General features: G+C 36.8%; 1 long non-coding RNA gene across 2 annotated transcripts; it reads left to right on the forward strand.

Annotated features, from left to right (window-relative positions):
* The first annotated feature begins 3,463 nt into the window (after window positions 1–3,463).
* LOC140501191 (uncharacterized) lies at window positions 3,464–18,687 on the forward strand. 2 transcript variants are annotated; one of them, XR_011966084.1, is made up of 2 exons: window positions 3,464–3,611; window positions 17,381–18,687. It is a non-coding gene; the product is annotated as an uncharacterized lncRNA (long non-coding RNA). The 2 variants fall into 2 exon arrangements; XR_011966085.1 differs by lacking the exon at window positions 3,464–3,611 and adding an exon at window positions 9,616–10,096.
* Window positions 18,688–25,751: the final 7,064 nt, after the last annotated feature.

Below are 25,751 nucleotides of genomic sequence, written 5' to 3' on the forward strand. Positions count from 1 at the left end.
TTAATGCTATTTACATGATCTCCTCTCCTAGGGAATCACTGTTCACTTAAACTGAAGCAAGTCCACTACATTAAAAGAAACTACAAGCTCCCATTCTAGAGTAAACAAGTATTCTGTTTTTAGATTACTTTGTTGGGGTTTTTTGAGCTTTGGGGAGGGTTAGCATCTGTACTTGAAGGAGATGAAGCCATTGTACTAATAACTCTCAAATTGCGCTAATAACTTTAATGAACCTTTCTAAGCCTCCTTATGCTCTACTGACATTTAGAGAGAATTGAAGCAATAGAGGAAAAAGGGAAAGGAAGGAACTGAATTTGAATAAAAGAATCTAAGGACTTTTAAAATCAAGGGGGCTGCTTTTTGTGAATAATAATAAAAATCAATAATAATTGATCTTTATCTCCTTGGATCTTCCCAACAACCCCATAAGGTAGGTACTATTAATATTCCCATTTTATAGATGAGAAAACCGAAGCTGCCCAGCATCACGTGGCTAATAAGTATACAAGGTAAACTTCAAGCACAAGTCTTTCCAACTCCAATTCTAGCACTCCATCCAATATGCAACATTGCCTTTCTTTTTCTTCTCTTATTTTTTGTAATTAAAAAAATGTAATTACAAAATGAGAAAAGAAAAAAAAGCATTGCCATGTACATAGCAGACCATAAGAGAAAATTCAATATAAAACAATAAATTTCCGTTTAAAGAAAACCTATATAAATTTTACACATTGTTTTCAAAGCTGTCCAGTTTTGCTTTGCTTCCTTATTGGTTTTCTTTGGTTCTCTGCTTTGCATTGCCTTTTTTTTTTCAAAGTAGAGAGAAAGGCCTTCCCTCTTCTGGGGCCATCCTAATTTTTTAGACTTACTTCTAACATATCTCCATTCCTTGCCAATATTATTTAAATACATACTTTAATTCATTCAAGGAACAAGGAGACAAAGATCTTTTTAAAGTGTTCTGGGACTTGCCTATAAAGATGGTTCATTCCTATATCTCTCAGAACTGAGATTAAATTTCTTAATAAGTAATGCTTAATGCTCTACTTTTTTGTGGTAGTTATGTTACCGGCCTGTATTTATCAGAATATTGATCCTACATACAAATATAGATTTCTTAGGATAGCAACAGTGTATAGTTTGCATTCATATCTAATAATTTTTGATTTAGAAGCAGACTGAGCCTGAATTAGTCTGATTCCTTCTACAATTTTCAGTGGTTAGTACTTTAGCTAATTAAGACTTTAAGATGATTTCTGATTGAAGGCTAAATTTTAGCAAATTCTTATATTGGTGATGGATAGTAATGACAAAACATATAAGGAGGATGGTCATTATAGCTCTATAATATTGTTCTTCTACCTATAAATTTCCTACAAAGAAAATGATTGTTTAGCTAATTACCAAAAGCTAAAAATAGAGCCACTGTTTCTGGGGTTATTCAGAGCCCTTTATCCAAGAAGTGTCTACATCTTGACATCAACTCTATTATGAGGGCAGAATCATTCCAACAACAAAAGCAAATTTTTATACAATTACAGAATTTTGATGGTGTTTTCAAATAAAGAGAGCTTAATATATAAATCTATACTTAAATGCTCCATCAAAATATCTTAATTAGTGACTCAAATCATTAAAAATTAATCCACATATGGTATATTGCAGCTAAGTGTATTATAATAGCTATGCTGAGGAAGCTAGTTATATTTGGTGTTCAAAGGAAATTAAAACAGTGGAAAAATCCACCTAAGGTGAGATTGCATTTTCATTTTTTAGTATCATGGATCTGTAGATGGAAAAGGTTCCAGAAGTCTTATTTTATAGATGAGGAAACTGAGAATAGAGAGATAAAGAGACTTGCTCAAAGTATTAACTAGAAAATTCCAGATTTGAATCCAGGAATTCCGTTCCTAAATTCAGTGCTCTTATCTTTTCAGATTGACTTGGTAAAATCAAAGTCTCATGGGGTGAAGAGAGATTTCATTGCGTTTTAATTTACATTTAAGATTAGCCAGTCATTCAGACTAATGTTGGACATTAATTGGTTAATGTTAGGTATTAACTATAAAAAATGTGCTGAGTACATTTGCTTCCACATGTACCTTCTCCTTTCGCTCTTACAAAATGAATGTATCCTATTTCCTTATGCTGGAAAAAGTATTGTTAATATTGACAATATTTTTCCATTGGTATTTTCCACAAATTTAACAGAATTCATATTACCAACATGTAAAAAAAAAACAGAGTTCAGGAATTATAAAAGAATCATATTTATTTTAAAAACACATGGTTGGTTGTTGTCCTTTGTCTTTGAAGAGGACCAAAATGATATCACCACTGTAAAGTGAAATTTCAGTGTCTGACTGTGGCTGATCAGACCAATACGAGCTTGGAATTCTCTACTACAGGTTGGGCACCAATAGTCCGTGTGAATATTCGGGATGAATATCCCAAATTTGCACATCCTGTGTTTGTTTTCTGCTCTCTCAATTCTGCTTTGCTCAAAGAGCACAGCACTTGTTCTTATGTGGGCATGCCATGCTGAGCAGTCCTGTGCCAGTGTCTCCCATGTTGCACATTCAAATCCAAAGTTCTTGAGAGAGACCTTGAGAGTGTCCTTGTATCGTTTCTTCTGGCCACCATGTGATCGCCTGTCCCATGCAAGTTCTCCATAAAATAGTCTTTTTGGCAAGCATATATTTGGCATTTGAACAACGTGGTCAGCCCATCGGAGTTGCTCTCTCTGAAGCATAATTTGAATACTTGGCAGTTTAGCTTGAGCAAGGACTTCAGTCCGGACTTTATCCTACCAGGTGATCCTCAGAATCTTCCTAAGACAGTTCAAATGGAAGCGATTCAGTTTCCCGGCATGGCACTGGTAGACTGTCCATGTTTCACAAGCATATAACAATGAGGTCAGCACAATGGCTCTGTAGACCTTCAGTTTGGTTGTAAAATACCTCTTCTCTCCCAAACTTTTCTTCGGAACCTCCCAAACACTGAGCTATTTCTGGCAATGCTTGCAGGCTTTTGATGCTGTTAGTCGTGAGGGCTTATGGAAAATTATGTCAAAATTTGGTTGCCTGGAGAAGTTCATCAATTTCATGATGGTGTGTTTACCCACGTTCTGGATAATGGACAAAGCTCTTGTGTCTTCCCAGTCACCAATGGAGTGAAACAGGGCTGTGTGCTTGTTCCCATGCTTTTTAGCATGATGTTTTCAGTCATGTTGACAAATGCTTTCAATGAGGATGAACATGGCATCAAGGCCAACTACCATACTGATGGTAAGTTCTTCAATTTAAAAAGGCTACAAGCCAAGACCAAAGCAGAGGGAATGTTGGTGCATGATTTTCTCTTTGCAGATGTGTCTTCATCCTTCATTGCTGAAGAAGACCATGTCATCAGAGAAATGATGACATGACTTGCACTTGACTTTTGTTTTGAGTGAGGGAGGGCTGTGCGGATCACCAGCCTCACTTCTCCTCCGGAGCCATCTGAATCCAGTGACCAGATATTCATCAGGATGACTGGAAAAGACCCAGGATGAGACAATTGGGATTAAGTGACCTGCCCAAGATCACACAGCTAGTGAATGTCAAGTGTCTGAGGTGAGTCTGAGGTGAGATTCGAACTTAGGTCCTCATGACTCTTGCACTGGGGCTCTATCCACTGCACCACCTAGCTGGTCCTTCTTTGCAGATGATTGTGCACTCAATGCAGCCTCTGAAGCTGAGATGCAACAAAGTATGGATCAATTCTCTGCTTCCTGTGCTAATTTTGTCCTAATAATTAGCACCAAAAAAACTCAGGTGCTCCATCAGCCACCACCACACCATCCATATGTGGAACCATTGGTTACAACAAATGGAGAAGTTGAAAAACACATACAATCAAAGTGGGAGAAAACCCCTAACAAAGCATGCCTTCTAAAATGTATAAATTCAGGAAGTGTCATTTTAATACTTTATCAAAGCAATGTAAAAATGTATATTAGTATTCAGTTTGTTACTTTTAATAGTCCATGTTCAAATACTTCATATGCAATTTTTTTTTTTTGTATTTACAAGGGTATCCGTTCTGACCTGTCTCCAGTCAGGTATCTTTTATTATAGTTTGCTGATATTGAAAACAATTTCTTATCATCATTTGGGATAATAGTATTTGAATCTTGGAATTCTCAAATAAAATTAAGTACATATATTAAGTTATGATTTTACAAGTGGTGGATTAGTTTAAGAAATGTAGTATAACACGAAAACCAAGTTTTAGACATAATTCTACATATTCTAGAAAAAAAGCCAAATACATAGAAACCTGTTTGTAATGTTTTTATTTCTGTTTCTATCAGTTTCAGACACAACCACAGTCTCACAATACTTTGACTCCCTGCTTTTCCCTCACCTCTCATATACAGTTGCCTTGTCCTGTCAATTCCCCCTCCTCTTTTGCATCCTAGCGTCCATAATTTGCTTCAGTCCCTCCTTCTCTTTCTTTCCCCAATTACCTGTTTCTGGAGCTAGTAAAAAAATAGTCTCTGGAGTTGGGGTCTTTAGATTTAGCTATGGACAAGGTGTGCTGGCAAAATCTAGGGGGACTGGCCCTTTCCCTTTAGGGTATTCTAATCTATCTTTCTAGGTGCATCTGGACTTTTGGTGGTTCCTTTTCACCTACAGAATAAAAACCTAGCTTCCTAGCTTGATGTGTTAGGCTCTATACAATCTTGTCCTAGCCTATTTTTCTTACTCTGTTTTACATGAATCCCTTTTACATACTCCACATCGAGTCAAACTGGATTATTTGCCACTCCCCTAATTGACCTCGCCTCTTTTTTCTTCCTTTTATTTTCTCTCTAATTCCTCTTATAATGCACTCTCCTGCTATGTGGCTCCTACTATTGACAGTACTGCCCTTTTAAAAACTGAAAGGTATGGATGGGATACATAGCTCTCTCACCAAAAAGGTCCCCATCTTGGACAAAGTGACCATCTCCAGTGCTGTTAGGCAGTGAAAAGTATACTAAAGGCAAACTTGCCATCATGTAATTGCAGACATTTGCCTTTGCAAATGTTTTGTTCTCTGTGGAATAACTTATCCCAAACTCTTAACTTCCACAATTTGTTTTCCTCCACAATGGTGTGATATTCTGATTTCTTGGTTTGGATCGTCAATTTTCTGCTCTATCTCCCACTTTGCTTTATTCACAGATAGATGGCTGGCCCCTTCCCTGACCCCAAGCAATGTAGTTCTTCCCATCATCCTCATACTCAGTTGTTAACCCTTTCCGAATTCATGCAGCTGACTTGGACTTGATACTCACTCGCCTTTGCCTTTTTAAATCCCCTTCCTGTTCTAGATACCAGTGCTCCTAAGGGAAAGTCATTTCATGAAATCATGCTTAGTTCCAGCTGGCAGAAGTAATCCCTTCCACTTCCATTCTTTCATAAGAATTGTCTTGTACTATATATATATATATAATATTGTAATACATTTATTACATTTACGTAATTATATTGTATATGATATGATTATCTTATTATTATTAGATCTGAACCTGTAGTTTCATCAGTGTGGGGAACTCTCTAGAACGTCAACTGCCTCCCTTGACCAACAGCTCATCTGTAACTTCAAATCTCAGGGAACGGAGTTAATCTGGGGCCCTGAGAAATTAGATCATTTGCCCATGGTCACAGAGCAAATATGTGTCAGAGACTGGATTTAAATCTAGGTCTTTCTGGCCAAGCTGTAGATGCTGTAGCTGCTTCTCATTCTAATTCAACAAGCACTTACTATCTGAGGAGTGCAAATTCTAATTTGCATAAAAATAATTTGTACATATGCCCCATCTCCCCTACTAAGCTGTAGGCTCATCTTGTACATTTAACATCTCTTAAAGTACTTTGCACTAATAAACACTACTTCACTAATGATTGTTGAATTAAATTTGTTGAATTGAATGCTTCCTGCAACGTGTTACTAATTACCACTGAAAATAATTAAGCTTTATTGAAAGTATTTTCTAGGCTCTATGTGCACATGTATAAATTCGCACATATGCACACACACATGTCAATCTATAGCTTATCACTTTTGTGGATCAGTGATCTCATCAATATGGGAACTCCTTCTGAATTGGCAGATGGCAACTCATTTATATCTTCTCATCCTGTGTGACTCTTATCCATACCCTTCCATAAAACTTCCTTTGTGTGTGTGTATGTGTGTGTGTGAGTGTGTGTGTGAAGTTCCACTCTGTGTGCAAGAGGTCTTCCTCTGTGTCCTTTGTCATTGTGATGGTACCACATTATATATGTGTGTACACACACATACACACAAGTCAGAGATTTAAACTCACGACCAACTGCAGCCTGCAAAACACCTGACCAGATAAAAATGCAATTGGAGAATGTTGAACAAAATATATAAAAATGCAATATGACAGTGTTTTATAGTGCTTAAAGTTTTAAAAATAATATTTAATTTTCCTCCAGTTACATTAAAATAATTTTTAACATTTTAAAAAATGTTTTGAGTTTCAAATTCTATCCTTCCCTCCCTTCTTCCTTCTCTTCCCCTATCCCTTAGACAGTAAGAAATCTGATATGGGTTATACATGTACATTCATATAAAACATTACCATATTATTCATTTTGTACAAAGAGACCTGAACAAAAAAGGTGAAAAATAGTATGCTTCCGAAGGTTTTCAGACAACATCAATAAATCAATACGAAGCCTGCAAAGATCTATTTCTATTTGAGTTTGACACTATTGATGTACACACAATATGCTGATATACATTAGTGCCGATCACACATTATGCTATGTATTATATATATGTACATGTGTATATATATGTATATATATATACACGCACAAACGTATAAAATATCACAGAATCTAAGAGTGGGAAAGGACCTCAGAGGTCATCTAATTCATTTCATACAACTTGACCAAGAATCCCTTCTACACCATTTCCACCATTTTCAGGCACTATTTCCCAAGAAGCCATTCCATTTTGGGTTAATTTAAATTATCAAGATGTTTTTCCATATGTACACCAAGACTAAATCTGCCTCTCTGAAGTTTCCATCTATCATTCTTTGGACTAAACAGAATTATCTAATCCCTCTTCTGCATGTTAGTGCTGCAGATACTTGAAGACAACTAGCATGTTTCCCCAAATGTTTTCTCTTCCCCAGACTAAACACTTTTAATTTCTTCAACCAAGTCCTTGTAAGGCATATTTTCTAGTCTTCTCGTTATCTTTTCAACAGTCCACTTCTAAACATGTTTCAGCTTGGCTGTATCTTCCCTAAAATATGATAGCCATAAAAGAACATAGTATGTCCTTTAAGAGAGATAATTAGGTGGCTCAGTGGATAGACTCATTTTCCTCAATTCAAATCTGGCCTCATATACTTACTAGCTGTGCAACCCTGGGCAAGCCACTTAACCCTGTTTGCCTCAGTTTCCTCATCTATAAAATGAGCTAGAGAAAGAAATGTCAAACTACTCCAGTATTTTTTGCCAAGAAAAACCCAAATGGGGTCATGAAAAGTCAGAAGTGACTGAAACAACTGAAGCACAACAGTACAAATGTCATGTAAGACTATGGAGTATAATAGAATTATTCTCTCCCAGTTTAGCATTAGTTTTATTGACTGTCGTGTTAAACTGTTGATTCATTGGTTCATAGAATCATAGATTTAGACCTGGAAGGGACTCTTAAAGTCAATTGAATCTTCCTCTTTTAAAAAAAAAAAAATTTTCCAGATAAGGAAATTGAAGTTGAGAGAAGTTAAGTAACTTGCAGATCACACATTATGATATGTGTACCACACAGATGGCACATTTCTGAGGCAGGAGCTGAAATCAGGTTTTCATATTCACAGAAACTGCTACATAGATATGTCTTCCCCTGTATTTGCAAAGTTGACATTGACCAAATTAGAAAACATTTCATTTACTCTTATTATTCAGTTTGGTCCACTGAGATTTGGTTGGAACTGAACTTCATCACTTAATGTATGACATATCTGCCCTTGCTGTCTGTCATTTGAAGACTTGATCAATACTCCTTCTATGTCTTAAAATAAATAATTTGTAAAATGATGAACAGTAGAGAGTCACTTACAGACACCTGAAGCATTCCCCTAGAGATATCTCTTCAGGTTCTCTTTTACCTATAAATGACTACTCATTGGCTTCTGTCATTCAATCAGTTCTAAATCTACCCAACCTGATGTGCTCTCGTCTAGACCAGAGGTGCGGAGTCTGCAGCCTCGAAGCCCCTTAGGGCCTCAAGTGTGGCCCTTTGACTGAATAAGGGCCACACTTGAAGACTTAGAGGATCACATATGGCCTTGAGGCTGCAGGTTTCCCACCCCTGGTCTAGACTATAAATCTCCAACTTGTTCACAAGCATAGCATGAGAGACTTTAACCAAAACATATCATCACACACACATAGATATATACATGCATACACACACAGAGAAGCAGCAGCAGCATCGTAAAGTGCAACACCCCCCTCCAACCCAATCAAGAAAGTTCAATTCAGTTATACAAACATATGATAGGCCTACTCAAATTTATATTGGGGATACAAAAGCAAAAATAAAATGATCCTTTCCTTTTGAAGAACTTACATTCGGTGGCACAGTGGATAGGATGCTGGGCATGGAGTCAGGAAGACCTGAGTTCAAATCTGGTCTTAGACACTTATTCACTGTGTGACCCTGTCAAAGTTACTTAACCCTCTTTGCCTCAGTTTCTTTACTCTAGGCCTAGGCTTTATCTACTGTACCTCCAGCTGCCCACATACTAAGCACCCAAATACTTGTTAAGTGAATATCCTTAATTCATCCTGCTTTCATTTCAGAACCAATTATGGAGCTGTCATCTATAAATTTATCTAACTGTTTAAAAATCGATTCATATTTTAAGCCTATACCGCCTCTTGGCATGATAAGTTCTGTATTGCCTGCTGGGTGACATAGTAATAATTCCATTTACCAGTCCTAAATTACCTCTCTCAAGGTGCCCTCCAAGATAGATAACCAACAGCCTGAGATGGGTAGTTGTTACCCACCTTCAAGGCATGGAGTTCAAAGAGATCTTCTAAAATTCTCTCTATCTCTATGATTTTGAGATAACCTAACATGCAAAGTTTTTTAAATGTAAAAAAGCATAATCCAAATATGAGGTAGGGTTATTCCCTCTACCCTTCCCTCTTTGAACCTGGGAGGACACTAGCTAAATAGAGGCAGACCAGTTGTTTTCCTCTGTCCTTTTTCCTCCTCTCTACTTCTCTTGTCTCCTTCCTTATAGACAGGGAGCATGACTTTTATGCCTTCAATTTCATCATAATGTCAGCATAAAATTCTGCACATAATAGAAGTGTGTCATATAGACTTTCAATTTCACCATAATGTACAAGAGGTGTGTCATAGACATTTATTGAATGACGGGATAGAGCAGAGTGTTGGAGCTGAGCCAGAACTATTACTAGCTGTGTGTGCTCTATCCTTGCCCATCACATACTATGTCCCATTTCAGTCACTGGCAGAGCTGAATTGTTCCTACATTATGATAATTTTCCCTCAGTGCAGAACACTATGTGCTCTCTCAGCATGGGAGGACAGAATGGTAAGCCTGATTCATTTGGAGCATTTACTTAATTCAATACAGGAAGGATCTGTGATTTCTCCCATGTGGGAACTCTGCTTCCCACATATATTTGGGGGGCACAATTTGGGGAGTACAGTATGAAATACTGTCAAACTGTTCAAGGCTCTGACTACTTTGCCTTGCCACTGAAAACTTAGGGGGACAAGTTTCACTGTGGTGTATAGTTTCCAATAATAAGGACTTTAGAACACAAACAAACCAAAGAAAAAGGAAGCTGTGTGACAGACAAGGTCAAAGCCCCAGGCTGACCACAGTCTGAGATGTCTCTAGGAGAGTAAAACTGTGGCTAGAAGCTGACCTGAAAGATGGCAATTAGAAGGAGGAGGAGGAAGAAGACCTGAAGGATTTATTCAACTTCAGACTGAAGCAGTGATAGATTTTCTGAGCTTCAGGATAATAAAGAAGGTAAGAGTAAGAGATACTTTAAAAAAATAGAATTAGACCCCAAAATTACATACCTTGAAAATATTGTTTGAAAACGTAATGAACTTCAAAGACATTCAAGAACTCGAAGACACTATTTACAAAAATTCACAACTAAAGAAGGCACTAAGGTATGGAAGAGATAATTCAAGCTGGATAAATAAATGACTGATTAATGATAATTAAAATATTATAAACTTGTGAATAATTATAGTAAAGATTTTGCATATGTGCATAGATAATAAATAAGGCATAACTTTTGTAAAAGTAACAGAAATGATCAGATTATAGCATGGCATAAAATGTGTTATAATAGTGCTTAACAAAATTAAAAGATCCTTATTTACCATTAAGATATATTTAATACAAATGATTGCAGTAAAAAGGAAAGAAAAAACTAGCCCAAATACCAAAGACAGGAATTCTTTATATATATAGTAAAAATTGGGCTAAACATCAGAGAAGCAAGAGACAATAATTTAAAACTTGTAACTATAACTTATTTTATGAACTAGCTATAGAAAATCGAGCTTATCATACATAGCTTTAGAGATACAAATGATCTTGGTAGCCAGTGAGTCCAAGACCCTCTTTTTACAGATAAGGAAACTGATACTCAGTAAGTATGTCTGATGCAGAATTTGAGCCTAGATCTTCTTGACTCCAAATCTAGTACCCTATCCATTAGGCCAAGATGCCTTTCTCAGAAACCAAATAGGTACCAACCAACTGAGGAATGGATAAAAAAAAACCAAAACTATGGCATAGGAATCTAGTGGAATAGTACTATGCAGTTAGAAATAAAACTATTAAAAACCATTAGAAATTCTAAGAAACATGATTGCAGGCCAGGGTTAATCAGGCTGATGGAGTACCTCAGATTAGAAATTGGAACAAAATGAAACATTCATAGAAGACTTGACAGTTAAGATTTGCTTAGCTGTAGTAGGAGAAGGCTATTTTACGAGGACAGTCAGTGAGCAAAGTCCACTGATTCAACTGAGGACATCATGGGCAGGTGATATAGTTCTCCCTGCCTCTGTATTTGGGCATCAGGAAGCAAAACTAGAGCTTTTAATCCCTTGAACCAATGAAATCTGGAAGACGCTTTCAATACGTTCTAAGAAGAACTAACCCGGCACCCATGGGGAGGGGGAAGGGAGCAAACACTAAGAGAAACTCTTCCTACCACACCTGGAAAGAGCTGCACAAGCAGAGACAGATCTAAAGAAACAGAATCAAGAGAAAATATACCAAGTGACAACCACAAAGTAAGCAAGTGTAATGATCACTGACAAGGAAGCAAACTGTGATTGATGGAAAAACCAGTTTTTGGTTTCAGAGAACAGATAGTGAAACACAGCTCACCACAAGACCGAGAGGTAGGGGATTACTGTGGCAGAATGTTGCCTATGTTGTTAGAGAGGGTAACTTTATCGAATGTTTTTGTTCAATTGTTTTTCTTCATCACATGGGATTCTTTTTGCTAGAGGGGGAATATTAAAATGAGAATGATATGAAAAAATAATCTCAACAAAACATATTAACATGTTAGTACGGAAAAAGAGGATACGATAATTTGCCCTACGTACCATATACTGTAAAAATAAATACAAATTCAAAAAAGTCGGAGTGGCAGCAATGCTATCTAATAAAATAGAATTAAAAAAAACCCTGAAAGACAAAAAACAGGCCTTATGTAAGAACTGGAAAAATAAATAAAAATGTAGAACAATTTTCAATTTATATGCAGTCAGTCGGAAAGCATTTATTAAATTGTGCTAAGTGCTAGGGATATGAAGAAATGCAAAAACGCTATCCTAGTCCTCAAGGAGTTTGAATTCTAATGAGAGAGACAACATGTCAAATAAATAAATTAATTAAATAAATAAAAATATAAACAGAATAGGTGGAAGTAAACTCTGTCAGAAGACACTGTCAGGGGGTAGGATGTGGGGGGACCTGGAAAGACCTTCTACGGAAAGCGTATTGAAGGAAGCTAGGGAAAGTAAGAGGCAGAATTCTATGTGACAGTTGAAATAACAAATAAAAAATTAACAATGATAGAAGAAGAAATAAACAAACATATAGTAATAGTATGGGACAGATAGGTGGTATAATGGATAGAGTGCTAGGCCTGGAGTTCAAGGAGAGAGAGAGAGAGAGAGAGAGAGAGAGAGAGAGAGAGAGAGAGAGAGAGAGAGAGAAACTTTGTTCAGATTGATTCACAGCTGAATTTTTTAAAACTTTCCAAGAATTATTCCAAGAATAATTAATATTAATTAATATTAATCCCAATATTACATAAATAATTTTTTTCTTTTAAGAATTGATGTTTGAAAAAAAAGCAATCATTTCAAAATATGCTCTTCCCTCCCAATGGACTCTTCCCAAGAACAGAGAAAAACAATTAAACAAAAGCACACAAATCTATCAACATTCACTATATTCTATACCAGTAGTCCTCCACCTCTCTACCAGCAGTGATGATTTATGTTACATTCTCGGCATTGTATCAGAATTCATCTGTTGTCTAGTAGTACTGTTTTGTGTATATTGTTTTCCTGATTCTACTTTCTTTGAGAAGGAGGGAATATGTATTCTATGGTGCCTACTATGTTCTAAGCACTTTTACTAATATGAGTGGTATTATTATCCCCGTTTTTTACAGTTGAGGAAACTGAGGGAAACAGTGTTTAAGGGCCTTAGCCAGGGTAACACAGTTACTGTCTGAGGATGGATTTTAGTGAATGTTTTTCTGACTCTAGGCTCATCTCTCTATCCACTGTGCCACCAGATGCCAGCTTTCTTTGCTACATATCAATTCATAGACCTCCTTCCGTGTTTCTCCGAGATCATTGCATTTGTCATATCCAATAATGCAATAATATTTCATTACACTCATATACCACAATTTGTTCAGACAGTCTTCAATTGACATAGGTCCACTTTGTTTCTCTTTTTTACTAACAAAATGAATGTTGCTATCAATATTTTGTTACATGTGAAATCTTTCTTCACTTTTTGGGCATATGCCTAATAACAAAGTCATTGCCTTGAAAAATATAAATCTTTAAGTGATGCTTCACACATAGTTTCAAAATTTTCCAAAATGGATAGACCAGTTCATAACTCTGCCAATAGTATTACATAGATATTTGAATAATATAGACAAAGATAAAGAAATTATAAAACAAAACTGAAAGAATGAAAAAATAGAAGACCATGTGAAATATCTCATTGGGAAAACAACTGACCTGGAAAATAGATCCAGGAGAGAGAATTTAAAAATTATTAGACTACCTGAAAACCATGATCAAAAAAAAGCCTAGACATCATCTTTCAAGAAATTATCAAGGAAAATTGCCCTAATATTCTAGAACCAGAGAGTAAAATAGAAATTGAAAGAAACCACTGATCATCTCCTGAAAGAGATCCTAAAAGGAAAACTCCTAAGAGAAAGACAGAACATTATACAATACTTCCTATTAAGCAAATATGGTGTTGGTCTTTGATTTTGACCTGTGATTACACTGGTTTTGAGAATATCTAGTGTGGAAACTTCCTCCACTCCTGAAGACTAGTAACTCATCTGTAGCTTAAAAAGTGGAAAATTGCATATGACACTGAGAGTTTAATGGACATGACCATGGTAAGGCTGCTTTTCTTTGTTAGTATCAGTACTTGAAGTCAGATCTTTTTCACCAAAAGACATGGTCTATAATCTCCTATAGACCTTATTAAAACCCATTAGAAATAACAGTAAAAATAGAATTATAAACTATTATACACCATTTCCCCAATAAACAGAAATATAAAATATAAGCTAATAGAACAGAAATACACATATCTGTCTGTCTGGCTATCTGTCATCATCATCCATCCATCCACTCACTCATTATCACCAAGTTGTGTTTATAACAGGCATGTAAAGTATGGCTCAACGTGAGAAAAACTCGTAACATAAAAAGTATAAACAGAAACTCCCTAGATCTACATTCTATATCAATAAAACTTAAAAAATATTTTAATAAAGCCTATCATTCATTCATTGTAAAAACAGTAAAAAGAATAAAAAAGAATAGTCAGATAGGGATATTTCCTCAACATAATGAAAATTATATACAGTATATATCAAAGACCAACAAAATATGCAGTAGAATGTTATCAGAAACAGTTACAAATCAAGAATGTTCATTTTCAATGTTTTTTGGGTTTTTTTTGGTAGGGGAGACATAGTATTAAAACTAGCGGCTGCAAAGTCAGGATCAAAACACATTAGAAGGATTTACATTGGAAATGAAAAGGTCAACATATATTATTTGCTGGTATTATGACTATACATGCAAAAAATTAATAGTAAGAATGAAAAGGTTCAACAGACAGAGGATAGAAGATTGACCCACAGAATCTTTTGCATTTTTATTTACTAGCAATAAAGACCAAGAAAACATCATAAAACTATATGTACAGTATCAACAAAACCTGGTATAGCTTTGTGAATTAAAGTACCTCAATATACCTATACAAGGACATCCATAAAACAATAATGACTAAAATAAAGCAAGACTGAAATGATTGGAGAAACATTCAGCTTTCATGATGGGTTAAATTAATTTAGCAAAGATGACTCTAATTCCAAAATTCATTTAAACATTTAATGAAATGCCAATAAAAATACCAAGGGGTCTTTCTGTACAACTGGAAAATTTTAATGAAATTTATGTGGGAAATTGGATGGGCAAGAAAATCCAGGATATGCTTTAAAAAGTTTATGAAAATTATTTTGGACTTTAAAATGTATTACCAAATGGTTATTATAAAACTATTCAATGGGGACAAAATATAGAGAGATTTATCAATTGAAAAGGGTAAATATGTACGTAAGCCAAACCAACATATCCAAAGGGTAAGTGTTTAGTAAGCCTATTGGGAAAATAAACTTCAGAAAAGATATTCATTCAACCGGATCTGTGATCTCATTGATTTGCATGTTTCCTACTATGATGCTCCTTGTCACCTCTCATAGCCTGCCCCTCTTGTGTGACTCTTGTTCAAGCTCTCCTCACAGTTGACCCCAGAGGGACCCCAAGTGTTGGAATATTTCTGACAGAGGAGCATTCTGGCTGCAAAATGCCTACTCTTCCACTGGCTTGTGACCAGACTATCTTCTCTATAATATATTGGCCTAATGCCATTTCTTTTCAAAGTCCTCCTTGAAACTTTCTACTTTTTTGGCAAGTCTTTTCCTACCTACCCACCATGCATTCCTCTACTGCTTGCTGTGTGATACTCATTTTCAGGACTTTGGAGGCTTTTGAGTTCTATGATTTGTTGCTGTACAGTAGAGTGTAGATACTCAAAAAGATGTATCTTTGTTTCTAGGAGAAACCTGAGATCAGTAAAGAAGTTTTGCAGTGTCCTAAAAGTAATCTTGCCCTCACCCCCCAACTCTGGAACCAACGTGCCCATTTGTACTGTCTGTTGCTAATATACATAGTTAACAATTATATGATTTGTATTATGTGCCAGACCTATGCTAAGTGCTTTCCAATTATTATTTCTTTGATCCTCATGACACCCCAGGGAGGAAAATACTATTATTATCCTCATTTTACAGGGGAGAAAACCAAGGCAAACAAAATTTAAGTGACTTCCCCAGAGTCATACTGCTAGTAAGTGTCTAAGGTAAAATTTGAATTCAGGTCTTCCTGACCTAGACCTCTATCTACTGCTCTACCTAGCCTCCCATATACTTGCATACCTCACAGATATTGCAGGTTTGGTTCTAAAGCACCATAATGAAGTGAATATTGCAATAAAATAGATCAGATGGTGTAAAAGCAAGGACCCCAACATACACAGGAGGGCCTCCTGTCACAGGTTCTTTGATCTGTTTTTCTAAAAGGAAAGCAACTTGAGGGGTCAATAATCACTTTAATGAAACATGTATCATTCACCTAGTTCAGGGGGAAAAGTCAACAGAGAAAATACCAAGAAATTCAGAACAACAGACAGGGCTTCCAACTGTCTGACAGATCAACAGACAGATAAATATCTGACCATACATAAAGAGTTACCAGAGAGAAGCAAGCACCAACATCCGGGTTTTCAAAGCTGGGGGGCTCCTTAGTGACTGCCCAGAGTCTCATCTGATCAAACAAACACTTCCAATGAGTAGGCCACAAAATAAAACCTCACTATTTATACACTTGTCAGAGCCAAAGGGAGTCACAACTTTTGAGAATCTCAGTGCCTCATTAACAAAAGGTGTGGGTCTTCCGACAAATCTCCCCTAATCAAACTCCCCTTAATGAGCAGACCCATTAATGGATGGGAAAGATCTTTAATCTCATTAGCATTACAAATGAATTTTGCCATTGAATATAAAAGTTATGTTTATACCATATTATAGTCTATTAAATGTTCAATAGTATTTCCTCTAAAAAAACCCCAATGTACACATCTTATTTAAAACTGTTGCAAAAATATGCTAACCATCATTTGAGCCTTTAGTGAGTATTAATATTTTTGCCAGTGGAGAGTCTTGCCTCAGTGTTGATGACTGCCGACTTATCAGAATGGTGGTTGCTAAAGGTTGGGATGGCTGTGGCAATTTCTTAAAATAAAGACAACAATGAAGTTTGTCATATTTATTGACCCTTCCTTTCATTTGAACATTTAGGAGCCATTGTAGGATTATTAATTGGCCTAATTTCAACATTGTTGTGTCTTAGGAAGGTTAGTGGAGCAGTCAGAGCACACACAACATTCATTGATTAAGTTTATATGGGTGAAGTTCATGGTACCCCACTCCAAAACAATTATAAAGATCACTGATCACCATGACAGAAGTAATAATAATGAAAAAGTTTTAAATATGCAAGAATTATTAAAATGTGACACAGAGACATGATGTGAGCACCTGCTGTTGGAAAAATGGCATCGATGGACTTCCTTGATTCAAAGTTGCCACAAATCTTCAATTTGTAAAATTTGTAAAAGTACAATATCTGTAAATCACAATAAAACTATGTGTGCCTGTATGTGCCGATGAACATTCAAACGTTCTAAACTGAAGAGATTCATAATCTAACAAAAGTACTTAGGAAAATTTACAAAAAACTTGACATCTAAATTGTTGTTTGCCTTTCATTTTCAGAGAACATTTGTGATATCATGGGGTGATGTCTTAACTTGCGTATGAATTGGATTTAAGTGAGGCAGAATTGCACAAAGTCATCGACCTCTCTCTTTCTTCTATAGTCATTGAAGTCCAGAGGCAAGACAAAGGTCAGGACAACTGGTGATGACCTGAGATGAAGTGGATGACCTTGGCACCTTTAACGTCTAACCAAGCTCTAACTGTCCCACAGAACCTGCTTCAGCTGCCTTTGTGGCTCTTGGAAAAAATTGTTCTCATCCACACATTCTGCTGGGGAAGGCTTCCATGTGCTTGGGGTAGACATCACGGTAATTCATCCACAGGTTTGAGGTCTGTTGGTTACCCTCAACTTAGCTTAGCTTGTCTGCTGAGGCAGTTTACCAGGATGTGGTCACTGCACATGATATGGCTTCTTGGAGTCACAGGTGAGAGTAGGGTGAATCAAATGGGCACCAAAGGTAGATGAGCAGCCCTGAAAAGGGTGTGGTAAACTCTCACACTGGAGGTGCTAGTCTTCCCTGAACATCCCATACTCCCCAACTAAACTACATAGGGACTGAACCTGTGATTTTATTGGCATAAGGAACATCCAGGTGTGGAAATTGTATACCTGCGCAGATTATCTCCTTCTCTGCAACTTAAAATCTTAGAGACTTGTCTGTCTAGCATAGATAAAAATATAATACAACAGAGATAAAGTCAATTTGTGGTTTTCTAAGTCAATGTGCTTCCTGAAGAGATTCTTTTCCATTTGAGTTTGACATCACTGGCTTAGAACACTGTGAATTTAAGTGACTTATGCAGGATAACCAAGCCTATATCAAGTAGAAGTGGTACTATACCATGCTGTTTCATGTGTGTGTACATATGTGTGTGTATGTATGTATGTATGTATATATGAGGGTAGCCTAGGTGGCACAATGGATAGAGTGCTTGAACTGGAGTCAAGAATACCTGAGATCAAATTTGGCCTCAGACACTTACTAGATGTGTGGCCCTGGACAAGTGAGTCACTTAACCCTGTTTGCCTTAGTTTCCTCATCTCTAAAATGAGCTAGAGAAGGAAATGGCACACTACTTCAATATCTTCACCAAGAAAATTCCACATGGAGTCATTAAGAGTTGGACATGATTGAAAACGACTGAACAACAAAAATGTATGTATGAACTTTTAGTTCGTGTCACAAACATATATATTTATACAAATAGAAACTTGTGTTTATGTGTGTTTTATGTATGTATATGTATACCTATATACACATGTATCCCTTTGTATGAATATATGTATATATGAGGTGTGAACTGCTATTTTTCACCAGGAAACAATTAACAATATTAATATTAATCACTTGAAAAACACTGAGACTCAGTAATCAAAGAAACAAAAATTAAAAACAATTCTGAGGTACTTGTTCATTCATTTCAATCATGTCTGACTCTTTGTGACCCCATTTGGGGTTTCTTGGCAAAATACTGGAGTGGTTTGCCATTTCCTTCTCTAGGTCATCTTATAGATAAGGAAATTGAGGCAAACAGGGTTCAATGATTTGCCCAAGGTCACACAGCTAGTAATTGTCTGAAACCAGATTTGAACTGAGGTCTTCCTGACTTCAGGCCTGGCACTCTAACTTCTACTCCAAGAGACCACCTTACATCTATCAAACTGACAAAAGAAGCTAAAAGCAAGGAAACTCAATGCTGATGGAGTTTTTGGAGAAATCGGTGCAGTCACTTGAGGGTAGAATTGCAAACCAATATAGTCTTTTTGGGAAGAAATCTGGAAATACATAGTAAAAAAATACATAGAAAAATTGTCTTCTTTATAGCATTTTTGACAAGTAGTCATCTATCTGTTGTTTAGAGGGATGTAGATCTTGAGTGATGGGAATCCCACTACCTTCTGAGGCTGTGCATTGTAGTTTGGGATACTTCCAACTTTAACTGTAGTACATAAGATCTGGCTCACTATCCTAACCCCACCACTGCAAAGCTAATTCCCCAGATTAAAGTAACTGCTGCTCCTTTCTTAGTACCAGGGGTAACCCTGAGGCTCTAATACCTATCACTCATGAGCTATCACCTGGCTTGTTTTCTCCCAATATTTTTTAAACAGTTAATCTTTCCCCAATATCAATTAACCAATTAGCATAAATTAGCTTTTTAAAAAATTAAAATTATTTATTTATTTTTAGTTTACAACAAGCTTTTGAATTCCAAATTTTCTCCCCCTTCCTCCTCTCCCTGCCCCAAGACAGCAAGCAATCTGATGTAGGTTCTACATATACATTCACTTTAAACATATTTTCACATTAGCCATGTTGCAAAGAAGTAATGTAATTATTGAAATGAACCACAAGAAAGAAGAAACAAAACTAAACAAAACAAAAAAGAGGGAGAGCAAATAGTCTGCTTCCATCTGCATTCAGACTGTAATTCTTTCTCTGAATGTGAATAGAATTTTCCATTGTGTGTCTTTTGGAGTTGTCTTAGAACCTTGCATTGCTGAGAAGAGTCAAGTCTACCAAAGTTAGTCATTGTACAATATGGCTGTAACTCTGTACAAGGTTCTCCTGGTTCGGCTCCCCTCACTCAGCATCAGGTCATATAAATCTTTCCAGGTTTTTCTGAAGTCCATCTGCTCATCATTTCTCACAGCACAATAGTATTTCATTACATTCATATACCAAAACTTGTTTAACCATATTCCAATGGATGGGCATCCCCTCAGTTTCCAATTCTTTGCCACCACAAAAAGAGCTATAATGTTTTTATACATGTGGATCCTTTCCCCTTTTTTATGATCTTTTTGGAATACAGACTTAGAAGTGGTATTGCTGGATCAAAGAGTATGCACATTTTTATAGCTCTTTGGTCATGGTTCCAAATTGCTCTCCAAAACGGTTGGATCAATACACAACTGCACCAACAATGCATTAGTGTTTCAATTCTCCCACATCTTCTGCAGCATTTATAGTTTCCCTGTTTTGTCATGTTAGCTAATCTGACAGGTGTGGTGTGGTACCCAAGAGTTGTTTTGATTTGCATTTCTCTAATCAATAGTGATTTAGAGCAATAAATTCGCTTTTAAAAAGGGATATTTACTGAGGTTTAGCAAGGACCAAAGATCAACAACATCTTAAACCATAAGCACACACTCCCCTCTACACACTTCAATCCCTCAGGAGAGAGGACTCAAATTTAATCTGAGTGTCAAGAAGTCTTCTCCTATGCTTTGAGGAAGAATCTGGACCTGAGGTTGACACTACTAATCTAAGAGGAAATCTGTAGGACTCATAAGGTCCAGAGTTAGAGATGGAAAGTGCTTCGGAGTTGGCTTTGGAGTTGGCTTTGTTCAACTTAGTTCTTTCCTTTTATGGATGAGGTCTCAGAGATATTGAACAAGCATGCCCTTCTTCAGATATGAGTTGGACGAGAAGGTCCTCAAGACCCCTCCGACTTCAGATCTCTACCTCTGTGCACCATGCGTTACACTAAGTGTTGGGATACAAGGACAAAAATTACACAACAAATTTCTAATATGGGAATTACAGAATTGTAGAATTTGAAACCTAAAAAGAACCTACTCAAAAAGATTCCATGCTACAACATAAGTGGTCATTGGGCCTCTGCTTGAAGGCCTCCAAGGAGGAGGGAAGCTACCCCTTCAACTGTAGGATAACTGTAATTGTTAGAAAGTTTTCTTAACATCAAGTTTAGAAGGACCTATTTGTAATTCGCACCCATGATTTCTGGTTTTACCCTTTAAGGTCAAACAAAACAAATCTAATTTCTGTTCTTTGTGATAACAAAATTAGAAGCAAAATATTTAAAGGGTTATCATACGTATTTGATAACTCATCTATTTGAATACATATCCTCCCTTAAGCCTTCTCTTATCTTGGTAAAACGTTCCAGTTCACTCAGTCTGTCCTCATATATTTTAACTCAAAGCTCTTCTCCATCTTGGTTGTCCTCTTATGGGCATTCTTATTATATTGTGGCTCATAGAAATCAACATAATATTTCAGATGATTCAGATTATGCTTCTCAATGCAGTTCAAGATGACATTAGCTATTTTGGTTGCCACTCATGTTGCTAAATTATATTAAGCTTGAAGTCCACTGAAATGCTCAGATTTCTTCCCTCCCAGATAAAGTGCTGTTTAATCATGCATTTGAGAGAAAGCAGTTAGGTCATGTAACTAGCTCAAGGATATGAAACCAATTGTGTCAGAAGCAGGAACTGAACTCATGTCTTCCTGGCTTTGAGGCCAATTCTCTATTCATCATGTCATAAAGCATCTCACTACTAGTTTAATAATACTGCCTAAACAAGGAAATGAGTATCCTGTAAAAAAGTGAGAGATTCATTAGAACAGCTGGGCATTGAACTGCTAACCACTCCAAGTTCAGTTCTCTTCCAAGAGGATTCTAAAGCAGGGTGGGTGCAAAACTACGTTGACGAGACTCTTGAACCCTAATGGAAAAGTGGAACCAATTAAAGAGGAAAGAGAATTTTGCTGAGTATTTATAGGCTACTGTTTATATGCTTTACCTATCTGTTTACAGACTCCTGGGAGTCCTTTGTGCCTTTTGAAACTTCTAGGAGGTAAAATAAAGAATTTCTTCTACCCTGCATTCATTTGTTACTTCAAGTGCTTGTACAGGAGCTAGGAACCTTATTACTTAAGTTTTTGAAAACCTAGACATGAGCTATATACAAGCTATATTCAAAAATTTCCCAGAATTCTAGAGGGAAGCATGATGAACCCAAGATAGATAGTGGAACTTATGGGTATCTTAAGGCTACCCCCAAGTTTAATTTCAGTCTGCATCATCTTAAAGCTCTGAGGGTCCTGAACCATAGAGAATGGTATTTTATTCAACCTTTCTATTCCCCTTTCTATCTGAGTTTTTAAGTTTTGAGGGGATTTTTTGGGTTAAGTTTGCTTTCTTGGTTTAAAATTGTAAGTTGTGGAATAGAGGAAAGTGAGGATGAGTAGAAAATAAGGTGTCTGACAAATTTAAACAAGTTCTTCACAACATTTCTGGAAACATCGAAAAAGCCCTTATTTGGGACAACTTTTGGCTAAAATGACATGGAATCTTCTTGAAAATGAACTTATTTAGAGATGTCCTGAGACTCTGTTTAGAAAATATGATGCAGTAGAAAGCACAAAGGTTTAGACTAAAAAAAAAAAATTGGGTTTGCTCTCAGCTTTGCCACCAGGGTCAAACTGTTTAATTTCTCTAAGCCTCAATTCCTGCATCTGTAAAATGGGGATAATTGTTCTATCTATCTCAAGGGATCATTGTAAAGGAATGCTTTTAAAACATTAAAATGCTGTCTAAAAATATTGATTTAGTAAATCTTTATTAAGTGTCTTTCATGTGTAACCCACCATGTTAGGTACTTTATAATCTAGTCTATGAGTTATTAAGAGGCAGTGTGGTGGCTCTCTAGTGGATAAAGAATTAGCCTTGGCACCAGGAAGACCGGAATTCAAATGTGCTTTTGACACATACAGGCTTTGTTGTCTTAGGCAACCTCCTGTCTCACAGTGCCTCAAGCAACTCTTTAAGACTATAAATCGTAGAAGAATTGGGAGTTTCCTACGCTAATGAAATGACAAGAAATGTTTTATTAATGTTATATTATTATTCTCCATTTGAAACGTTCTTCAAAGACTGTGATCTGTCAAGAGTTGTCATACAGTATTTCTGGAATACTGTTAAAATGATGGCTCTTTCAATGTGGGAATTTGTTTTGCTGGATTATGCATATCATATAAGGAATTTTAAAGAATGGTTCATTTGGGAGAAAGAAATAACAAATGTGTGTAAAAAAATTTTTTTAAAACTCAGAAAATAAATAAAAAGATGGGCCTTTGTTTCAGGAGAAACTTGAAGGTAATTAAAAACACCCCATAATTTCCCAAAGGCAATTAAACGTGCTCTCTTCTTGTGTAATTTTGGGCCCACATCTTTACACACCCACTGTCCGATGGCCTAGATGTAGAATGCCACAGTCTCCAGATGAGAGGCCACGGAGGCTAGCTTTTTATCTCCTTCAAGGTCATGTACACACATGTGTTTAATAAAAATTGGTTGAATTGGATGGTGAATTGCCCAACGTCACACTGCAAGTCAGTGACAGAACCAAGACAATGAATGACTCACGGTCCTTGACTTCTGGGCCAGCATTTTTTCTATCATGCCTCGCTGCCTCCTTAAGCCAAACCTAAAAGCACTTGGCTTTCTCAGGAAGGTCAAGCACATTCTTTACCATCTCATTTGGGTTACATTGCTGGCTAAACCCTCTTTCCAAAGAGAGTGTCAAATCTAAACTTTGTCCTAGTCTGAATTAGTGAGGTCTAATTCCTTTTAGTGAGATCTGACAATGACAAGATTTTTCAGCCACTGCTGACCTTTTGTTATTTGGTTCCCACCATGGCCCCAACCCCACCCTCTCTTATGTCTTGCTATTAAATATTATTTGGAAGAACTATATAAAACTGTATGTAAATCCATAAATGACCTGCTCTGAATATTTAGCATATATTTTCAGAATTAATAATCAAAGGCAAACTCAGAGTTTAAAATAATCTATTATTTCTTCTAGTGAAATGAAACTTGTATTCTGTCCCTTTCCAATAAAAGGCAAAGAGTTGAGTCATAAGTCAAGCTAAGATTATCTGGTGTTTGGAAACAAGACATATCAAGACAGTAAAACAAAGCAATGCGAGTAGCATTAAGAAATAAAGAGGGTGGGCAGGCGGGTGAGCTGCCTGTAATAGGGGTGGAGATTTATCTTTTATTAAACAAAACAAATTACGTTGGCCACTGAGAGGCAGATTTTGGCATTCCAACTATGTCAGCCTTTGACCTGCTTTCCTTCCCCCTCAGGGAATTCTATCCCCAGACTTCAGAGGTGCTGTTTTATAAACTACCTGGCTGAGAGCTCCTGCTGCCTACTGGCAGTAGTACTGGTGTGGAGCTGTTTTCTCCTGACATTTTGTCCTGAAGGGTGTGGTTCCTCCTGCCTCTCCACCCACTACTTCCTGTCAGCGCTTCTCTCCTTGATGGCAATCTTGAAGCATATATCCCTCTCTCCCTCCCTCACTTCCACCCACTGCTTTTTTCCCACAACCAGAATTGCTCTCCTCTTCCACTGGGGCTAAATGAATGGGTGGAGCCTTCTGAAATGTTTAAAGTGGCAGAGCTCCCCTATGCCTAATGCAAGGCCCAGTGTGTTCTCACTTCTCCAGGCCTCCCCCAAGTAGTGAGGTCTTTGCGATTCTCTCCAAGGGCTTCGGTGCTCTCTTTCTAAACTCAAGAACCAAATGCGCCCAAGTGAAATCTCTATCTCAAGTTATATTCCATTGTAAGGACACGTTTTGCCAAGACTGAAAACAAGCAATTTTCCCACCTGCTGCCTCATTTTTTCCTGGCTCCAGTCATACCTGCCATCTCCCCTTTCCTGCTTGTAGTATATCTTTGATATGCAACTCTTATCCCCTCCAACTTCATGGTTTGACTTTCAAAGCTTAATTTTCAACGAGGCAAATAAATAAATAAAAGCTTATTTATTATTCTGTCATGATGGCTTTATCATCATGGCATGAAATACTGAATAATGAAGGTGCAAACACCCATTTTATGAGCCTATTGCAAGCTTTCTTATATAATTAATACCCATCATTAGGTGAAAGCCATATCATTTCCAATTTGATGAATTTTTCTTTAGGATTTCTTGATGACTCCAAGGTATTTTATATGTCAGGGAACCTGTTGCTCGTAATCAGGTTTTATCAGATAAATGGGCATCTAGTTCCCTTTTTGTTTTCAGTGTCTACTCATCTTATTCCCAAAAGACTGCTATCAGAACTAATGTAAGACATTTATTACCTCTTCTTGGTGAATAATTGTTCTCTCTCTCTCTCTCTCTCTCTTTCTCTCTCTCCATCCTCTTTCTCTGTCTCTCTCTTTCTTTGTCTCTGTTTCTCTGTCCTTGTCTTTCCCTGCCTTTCTGTATCTTTCTCTGTCACTCTCTCTGACTTTCTGTATGTGTCTCTGTGACTCTCTCTTTATCTCTTTTCTGTCTCTCTGTTTCTCTTTGTCTCTTTCTTTCTGTCTCTATTTCTCTATCTTTCTGTATCTGCTTCTATCTCTTCTCTCTCCCTCTGCTCTTTCTCTCTGTCTGTCTCCCTTAAAATACCTTCCTCTCAAATGATTTTCTTATAAAGTGCAGGAGTATACATCTCCTTCCTTCAACCCCTTTCCCAGCTCTACACATACAAAGGTAGCCTCAGTTCCCATGGATGTAGGACAGTCCTTTTGTGACTTCTTTAAATCTCATTGTCTGAAATGTAGGTTGTTCCTTTAATTTTTTTCCCATTCCCCTGAAATACACCTACAAAGATAGGTCAAAGGGTCCATACGGTGACAAATGTCACATTGCTTGAAAGTCTG

This window comes from Notamacropus eugenii, chromosome 4 (genome assembly GCF_028372415.1).
Source record: "Notamacropus eugenii isolate mMacEug1 chromosome 4, mMacEug1.pri_v2, whole genome shotgun sequence".
NCBI classification, from domain to species: Eukaryota; Metazoa; Chordata; class Mammalia; order Diprotodontia; family Macropodidae; genus Notamacropus; species Notamacropus eugenii.